The 9,268-nt window shown below is 37.3% G+C and overlaps 1 protein-coding gene across 6 annotated transcripts in view; it reads left to right on the forward strand.

The window, feature by feature from the left end:
• The window catches only part of LOC145534726 (uncharacterized), a 432,243-nt gene that overhangs the window by 32,312 nt on the left and 390,663 nt on the right, over positions 1 to 9,268 (forward strand). The gene's annotated exons all lie outside the window — the stretch shown is intronic.

Genomic DNA, 9,268 nt, shown 5'->3' on the forward strand with positions numbered 1-9,268 from the left:
TAGATTTTATTATAAACTTATAGGACATATAGGAAAAAAAACTATAAAACAACTGAAAAGCATTTCATGAAATTGGAGTAAGTGGAGAGTTATATTTCTAAACTGGAAGGATAAATATTATATAGATTCCCATTATTTCCAGGTTTATATAGACAGTTTCATGCCAGCGTGCTCAGTCGTGTCTGACTGCCACCACCTGTAGCCCACCAGGCTCCTCTGTCCATGGAATTTTCCAGGCAAGAATATGGCAGTTGGTTGCTATTTTTTTCCCTAAGGGATCTTCCTGGCCCAAGGATTGACCCTGCATCTCTGTGTCTCCTGCATTTACCACTGCTCAACCTGAGAAGCCCATATATGTAATTAATGCCCTCCAAACAAAAGTCAATAGACTATTTTGGAAATTTACAAAATGATTTGAAATTTCACGTGACAGATTTGAAATCTGAAATTTAACCAAGGAAAATTGGAAAAAGGAGGATTATGAAGGGGACTTGGCCTACAAGATATCAAAATACATTATAAAGGTAGAATAAATAAAGTAGCAGCGTGAGGTCTTCAGAGAGAGACAGATAAGTGTATGGAACGAAAAGCCAAGAAATAGTCTCTAGTGGTTAGTAACTGATAAAAGGGCATTTCACACCAATGAGGAAAACACACGTTATTTTAAAAACAGGATGGGGGACTGGAATATTTTGATCCAGTGATTTTGGTAAAACTTTAGTTAGAGCTTCGTACCGCACTCATGGATAGCACAGAGAGTTAAATAAGAGAGTAAAACATAAGAGAAAATAAACTAGAAAAAATTGTAGATAAGGGTGTATTTGACTTCATAGAAGATAGAGCCATTCTAAATATTAAGGTAAAGGAAAAAAAATCACAAAAGAAAATTTGATATAATTTATATTATATAAAAAGTAAAAATTCCAAACATAAAATACCGTAAGCACAAATAAAAAGCAGATTGCTGCTGCTGCTGCTAAGTCGCTTCAGTCGTGTCCGACTCTGTGCGACCCCATAGATGGCAGCCCACCAGGCTCCGCCGTCCCTGGGATTCTCCAGGCAAGAGTACTGGAGTGGGGTGCCATTGCCTTCTCCGAAAAAGCCGATTACCAGCTGGGAAAAATATTCTTACTATATAAAGATTAATAATTAGATGCCTAGCCAAAAGAAAAATGGGCAAGACAATATAGGAAAAAGAAAGACAAATGATCAATAAAGGTGAAAATGTTTTTCTCCCTGCAAATCAAAAGAATTCAAGCTAATACAATAGGGAGATACAACCTGTTTTTACCTAATTTTGCAAAGATTTTAAAAATGCTGATGGCATTGTTGGCAAGGGCAAGGTGAAACAATTTCTTGTATGCTTTTAGTGGGAAAATGTTTCAGACTTCCTGGAGGACAGTAAAGAGGTACATATCAAAAAATTTAAATATGTTTTCTCATTTATACCTAGGAGTTCTATTTTTAGCAAATCATTCCAAAGAAAGAATCAAATATATATGAATGTATGACTTGCTTACTGTAGTATTATTTTTTAAGTTTATTATGAAGCATTTAAAAGATACAGGAAGCGTAAAGATTAAGGCAGTGAACACCCATGCACCCAACATCCATTCTTTATCTGCTGATGAAGAAATAAATCACTACCAATAGGGTTACTTGGCTGAGTCCCTTTGCTGTTCACTTGAAACTATCACAACATTGTTAACTGGTTATTGCTTTTGTTCACTGGCTGAGTTGTGTCTGACTCTTTGCAACCCCACGGACCTCAGCACCCCAGGCTTCACTATCTCCCAGAGTTGGCTCAAAGTCATGTCCACTGAGTCGGTGATGCCATCCAACCATCTCACCCTTTATCGCCCTCTTCTCCTCCTGCCCTCAGTCTTTCCCAGAAGCAGGGTCTTTTCCTAGGAGTCGGCTCTTTGCATCAGGTGGCCAAAGTTTTTCAGCTTCGGCATCAGCCCTTCCAGTGACTATTCAGGGTTGATTTCATTTAGAATTGACTGTACTCCAATGCAAAATAAAAACTTAAAAAAAAAAAAGATGAAACTCGCTGTGCATCCTTCTCCTCATGCCTTTGCCCTCCTTCATCTCCAGAGGTGAAGATGGTATTTATAATTCAATAAGGCATTATTCAATTATAAACTTCCTATATGAACAAGCTTGAGGGAATTAAATAAATTATGATACCTTACAGGTGAAATATTATGTTAAAATAGTGAATACAAATTTATTTTTAATATTATGATACATACACATCATTTGACATTTGAAAAATAGCCTCAAAATTAAACAAAACTAAAATCACCCATAATTCCATCAGCCAGATACAACCATTATAACTTCTGTTGTACTATCTGTTGTGTTATCTAATCTTTTTAAATAGAATTTCATATTGTTTAAAAATTAAATCATGCCATACATATAGCCATATAGTTTGCTTTTTCTTAGGAATCCTTAAGAAAACTTTTCCATTTTATAGAATATCCTTTTAAAAATAATAGCTCTTTTTTTTTTAATCTAATTTATTTATTTTAGTTGAGGGCTAATTACTTTACAATATTGTAGTGGTTTTTGCCATACATTGACATGAATCAGCCATGGGTTTACATGTGTTCCCCATCCTGAAAATAGGGATGAAAAAATATATATATATACATTCTGTTCTAAATGATTAAAATCTCAGTGAAATTACAAAAAAAATAAAAAAATAATAGCTCTGTGGTATAGATGAATATTTACTCAGTATTTTTAATATTTTTGTGTTATTCCAATTTTTCCTTATTATAAATGACACTGCAGTAAATTTCTTTGTTGCTAAATCTTTGCTATACAATAGTTATTTACTAGGTAATTTCCTAGAAAGGGAATTTTTGGCCTAAAATTCTAAACAAATACAGTAATTCTTTAGGAGAATATGTACTAATGTGATATATTGTTATGTAAAAAAGTAGACTACCCAGTAATATATGCAGTATATTTGCAAATGTTAAAAAGACGTATGCAAGTGAAGATGCTGAAAGGAAATACAGTATATCAAAATGTGAACAAGGTATCTCTGGGCAGATGGATAATGACTTATTTTTGTCTCTTTATGTTTTTCTGTTGCTAGTTTTTCTACAGTAAGCATATATTGCCTTATAATCAGAAACAAAATAATAGTTTTTGAAATAATTGAGTAAATATTGAAAAGTTTACAGAAGTACGAGGTCCAGGAAATAAAACTTTACAATTATCCTTGTGAGAAAGACCTAGGGTTCATAGTGAACCACAAGCTCAAAGTCAACAAGATGCTAAAGCTGCTTAAGGATAAAATGCAATATTACATTGTGTGGAACAGAGAAAAATAACAGTCCTTCCTCCGTCTACGTCTGTGGGACTACAGATGTCACACTGTATTCTGTAGAGATGATACGGTGTGTTTGCACAACTGGCATGAGGTTGTTAAAAGGGGTCGGAAGCTGGTGCAAACTACTGGGCCCAGTCATCCAGAAAGGCACCAGGGGCTGGTTATATTGTATATCAACACAAATCCACCGTTGCTGGGGATGCCTGAAAACATTCTTCTTTTTTTAATATTAGGGTTCTAACCCCCTTCCTGGCAGCTTTCTCTTTTGAGAGTGAAAGTAGCCAGAAGTCTGAACCACGGTGTTGAAGGAAGAATGGTACACTCATGTTGAATCAAGGCCAACGTTTAACTCCAAAGGAATCCAGTCTGGGGAAGGGGGCATTCAGACTTTCAAAGGGATGATTAGAAAGAGGCAAGTGACTGCTCCGTGACTGTAGCTGACATGCTATTTTTGGAATAAGCATTGGGAAAGGGCTCAGTCTCTGGCAAGAGCAGGTTCCCTGCTCAGGGCATGGCAGGAGTCCAGTCCTGGAGACACTCTATGGAACACAAGAAGGTTTACACTCCACAAAAATGCCCACGCCCAGGGCCTGTCCTAGTGTCTCTGTTACAACCAGGATGGCAAGAAGTATCAAACGTCTATTTCTCTGGTGGTGGTGCTTTAGTCGCTCAGTCGTGTCCGGCTCTTGTGACCCCATGGACAGAGGAGCCTGGCAGGCTACAGTCCATGGGATTCTCCAGGCGAGAATGCTGGAGTGGGTTGCCATCTATTTCTCTACTAAACTAGAATTTTTACCTTGAATCACCATTTTATCTAGTGGCAGAAGATGTAATCTAGTTAATCTTTGTTTACTGTATCACTTTTTTAAAAATGCATTTTGGGTCTATTCTCAGACACTTTGGGGACTCTGTTTCTCTCCCATGCCCCATGATAAGGAGTACTTGATCCTAGTCCTGTCCTTCTTTCTGGGAGAGTCTTGCCCTGTTGGCAGCCTTATGGTTGGCATTCACTTGCCAAACCCTGTGGTCCTAACTGCCCTGTGAATTCCCCCCGACTTGTTCTATCCTGTGATGCTCTGGATGCCTCTCCTAAGTTGGTTAGACCTTTGGTCCTCCCCCAGGGAGCACCTCATCCCAGATGTCAGATCCTAGCTGGATCATGATTCCCTCACCTCCTTGTCTTGAGTAAGTCAACAGGTCTTCCTTTGTAACAGGAATTGTCCTATTGCTGTCTCATTCTTACACAGTAATGGGTTTTAGTAGGTAGTGGCTCAGACGGTAAAGGCTCTGCCTGCAATGCAGAAGACCTGGTTTCGATCCCCGGGTTGGGAAGATCCCTTGGAGGAGGGCATGGCAACCCACTCCAGTATTCTTGCCTGGAGAATCCCCATGGACAGAGGAGCCTGGCGGCTACAGTCCATGGGGTCCCAAACAGTCGGACACGACTGAGGGACTAAGCACATGGTATGCTGGGGGAAATCACAAAATCTGGTTTCCTTTCTTAATTTCCTTTCTTAATTTCAGTTAGGGTTAATTTCAATAACCCTAACTGCACAGAAAGTTTGATAAAAATCACATTTCTGCATCAGTTTCTCTGGAAGCTATTTAAATTATTTTAAAGCAAAAGGAAAGGTAGAATGTAAAATTGGGACAGTCTTCAGTTAGAGTTATCATGAAACAGAAAATCCAGACAAGAAATGTGAATCCACTTCAAAAAGTGGCAAATATCAAATTCTTTAAGGAGCGAACTGTGGGAACAGATGGGCAAAGGAATGACCCAAGTTTGTCAACCTTTTAAATAAGCTAACTGAATGGCTGGCAAATGTGATTTGTGTCATATTAGAAGGGGGTGAGCTGACCAAGACCATATCTCAAAAAACTGACAGTTATTTTGATGGAGGGAGAAAGATCTGTCATTAAAAAAACCCAGGAACTTGATACTACTGCTGATGAATTTCCGTGAGTTCAGGGCATTTTTTGACAATAATAGATACCAGAGAGAGACATTCTAAAATAGTGTCTGCCATAGTAGAGGCTGCATTGAATCAACACAGTGGGGTTAGGTTAGTTTAAACTGCAAACGTTCCAAATGAAAGTCACACAACAGTCTTAATCCTGTTAAACAAGGACGGGAGGGATATTTCGGGAGCTTGGGGTGGACATGTACACACCACTATATTTACAATAAATTACCAACAAGGACTTCCTGTATTAAAAAAAAAATGGACAGGGGGCAAGAGAATGATAATACATGAGACTGGATTGGCCATGTGTTGATAATTCTTGAAACTAACAGAGGGACTCATGGGGATTTTATTACACTACTCCTTTCACTTTTGTGTGTGTTTGAAATTTTCCATAATAAAAAAGTTAAAAAGAGAAACGTTAAAGAAGATCAATTCAACAAGACCTTTCTTTGAAAGGAAACTTTTTGCTGTTGTTCATGTAGGAGTTTCGAAGGTCTTATTGGTAGGGCTAGTCTTCTGCTGGGATACACTCACTGGCCAAACCTGCTGCTCACGATAATTGGTGTCTGTTCCTGGTTGGTGTCCCTGTAGTCCTGGCAGTTTACTACTCTATTGTGACTAGCATCTCTGTATCTGTATTAATCAAAAGAGGTCTTTGACACAGACTCACAGTGAATCAAAGGGAAAGGGATGGATGTTGAACTGATGGTACTGGAAAAGCTGCCTAGTATTAGGGGGAAAACATCATATTTTCATCTCCCAGCACAATAAATTACAGAAGCAGTAAAGTATTAAATATTTTAAAAAATATATAAAAATAAAAGTAGAAAGAAAATAGCTGATGACCTGACTTTCTGTACAGCAACAGAAAACAAAGGAAATAATCATCAAGAAATGCATGATACATTTATCTAAATAAACATTTAAATTTTTATATCTCAAAAATCATAAAATTAAAAGGCAAAGAGTAAAATGGGGGAGAAACTGTTCCCCACAATTACAATAAAGGACTGATATAAAGGGTTTATATAAATAGATTATAAAAGCATTAAGGTCTCAATAGAAAAATGGGCAAAGGACATTAATAGGCAATTCACAGAAGAGGAAATGGCTGGGGAAATCTGAAAAAGCTCTTTAATGACAGTAGTCCCAAATAAATGAAAATAGAACAACAAAACCTTTTTTTTTTTTTAACTTATCACATTAGAAAAGATTTTTTTGGGCAATGATTCTAGTCATTACTAGGGACATTTGCAGGAAGCAGCATTCCTCAGGTGTTGCTGATGAGACTGAAAATTTCTGTAACTACTCCTAAAAGTCAATTTGATCATATATTTTAAGAGCCTTAAAAAAGATTTATATATATGGATCTAATAGTTCTAAATATAGAAGTCAAAATAGTCTTCAACTCAAAGATTTATGCACACAGATTTTCATTTTAGCATAATTTACGATAGCAGAAACCAGAATCTACAAACACTCAGCAAGAGAGGTAAGTTACAGTGGTAGGATGCAAAACTAGCAGTCATTAAAAATGAAGTAAATTAGGAGTTTGGGATTAACATATACACACTATTCTGTATAAGAGAGATAACCAACAAGAACCTACTATATAACACAGGGAACTATACTTAATATTTTGTAATACCCTAGAAAAGGAAAGAATCTGAAAAAGAAGTATATAATATTATGTATATAGGATCACTTTGCTGTACACCTGAAATTAACACAACATTGTAGACCAATTTCAATAAATAAAAATAAAAACAACTAAAAAATGAAGTAAAAATGATTTTTAGTGACATAGGGGAAAATAAGTAGAAAAAGCAGAATGTAAAATTTTATACACAATAGTTCAAGCTAAGGTTATAAAAAAAAGGTAACAAGACTGGCAGGAAAACACCAAAGTATCAGCAGTGGGTAACTCTCATTTGTGGGAATAAATACTTATTTTCTTCTTTATAGTGTATTCTCTCATTTTATACTGTCTACAATGAGCATGTGTTACTTTCATAATCAGAAAAGAAATCAGTATTTTAAAAGAAAAATCTCTACAATTATAGATTTTACCTGGCAGAAAATATCAGAGGAAACCATATTGAGGAATTTTTTGTAACATTTTTTTAAAGAAGAATTTCACCCAAAGTAATAACCGCCCCCACCGCCTTTTTTTTTGGCAGAGCAGTACTAGGCAAAAACTGTGTATGATTAGTTTTTACAAAAATGGTTAAAATATCTCTGTTAAAAAATTGAAGAATAAAATGTCATTAGCCTCTCAAGGTTTAAGTAAGAACACAGACATTTTTGTCTTATGCCATCATTACTAACTAGTGTAAAAATTTCACAGTGGCATTTTGCTTCAGTCTTCATTTCTTGCAGTTTCTGAAAGTATTGTTTGATCTCAAGATCAAGACGATTTACGATGTGGAGAAAACTTGCTCCAAGCTTTCCATAATCAGTCTCCACCTTCTCAGACCTCCCTGGCTTGCTTTTATAGTTATCTGTCCTTTTCCCAGAGTCTCAGTAGATTCACACAGGAGTGACAACCCAAATCTTTCCCCCAGAGCCAGCCCCAGGCAAACTTGTCAAGGAGCTGAAGTTAGTGGCACTTCCTTTCTCCAGCCCCACGTCTGGTGTGTTCCCACCCTCTCAAAATCTGCTCTCACATGCTTTAATCACACTAAGCTACGCTAACGCTTCTGAGCATCTACTCTACACCAGGCATCCTGTTAAAGGCTTTCACCCATAATATTTTATTTTAGCCTCACAATAACCTTGCAAGAGTTTATTGGCCTCATTTTACTGAGGAGGATGCTGATGCTCAGAGAGGTGAAGAAAACTGCTGTGGTCACACAGCTAGCCAGAGCTCACATTCACACACAGCTCAGGTTGATTCAAGAGCAGTGCTGATTCGCAGTTGGTGGGGCCAGGACTTCCGACTCTCAGGACCCTTTTCCAAGCTTTTTAAATTCAATTTTACAGATAGTTGATCTGTTTCCCAACTAAAATCCCCATTGTTCTTAAATTGGAGAGAGTCTAACGCTTTACAGTTTGCTCCTCAAATAGTAGGAATTTCCTAAAGAATAAGGACATGTGCTTAATTATAGCTAATAGATCCATCAGTTGAAAAGAACCTCACTATGGATTTGGGCAGCATTGAGTTGTCTCAAATTGTCACACCTTCCCTGAAGCCACATAATGGGGAAAGAAGAAAATTCATGGGCTTGTCTTTCTTAACATCATTTCCCCCCTGGAATCTAAAGGTAATCCCAGAAGGTTGTTAATATCCCATTTCTCTCTGTAACTAATCAAGATTTGAAAACACTAATTCTCAAGAAATTTTTACTTTCCCCTTTCCCCTTAATCAATTGTAATTCTGCTCCTCACTAGCTATAGGCCCTCAGGCAATTTACCTTGGGTCTCTGCTACAGACTTCTCCTCTAGAAAAGGAAGATTGGATTAAAACTCATACCCTTCTCCTAAAGTTGTGGAAAGAATTAAATGAGATAATGCCAGTGAAGTTTTGGATAGATGGGTGGCTCAGGAAGGCTCACTTCCTCATTCCACTCCCCCCTCTCCCTTGTATCTTGATATTTTCTCTATGTAACAGTCACTGTGTCCTCCTGAAGGTTTTCTTAACCTTTTCTTTTTCCTCCAGGATACTGAATTCCTATCCCCTAATTCTTTTCCAAGAGACCTTCTTTTCCGATCGTGTACTTATTGCAACCTCTCCATTCCACATCACGTTAAATGCAAGACCTAACAGGGTTTGGATAAAGCCAGACATTAATCTCTTTTCCAGCTCCCATTTCACTTTAGCCCCTCTTTCTTTCCCCCCAAAACCCTCCCCACCAAGCAACAATAACCAAAAAACCCAGAGTGGCAGAGAAAGGAGGCCCTCAAAGTTATCAATTAAATGATCTTCTTTTGGTGGCCAAAGAAAGAATGTTTG

The sequence above is a fragment of the Giraffa tippelskirchi genome, chromosome 14 (genome assembly GCF_054371585.1).
Source record: "Giraffa tippelskirchi isolate mGirTip1 chromosome 14, T2T-mGirTip1v1.2.pri, whole genome shotgun sequence".
Taxonomy (NCBI): domain Eukaryota; kingdom Metazoa; phylum Chordata; class Mammalia; order Artiodactyla; family Giraffidae; genus Giraffa; species Giraffa tippelskirchi.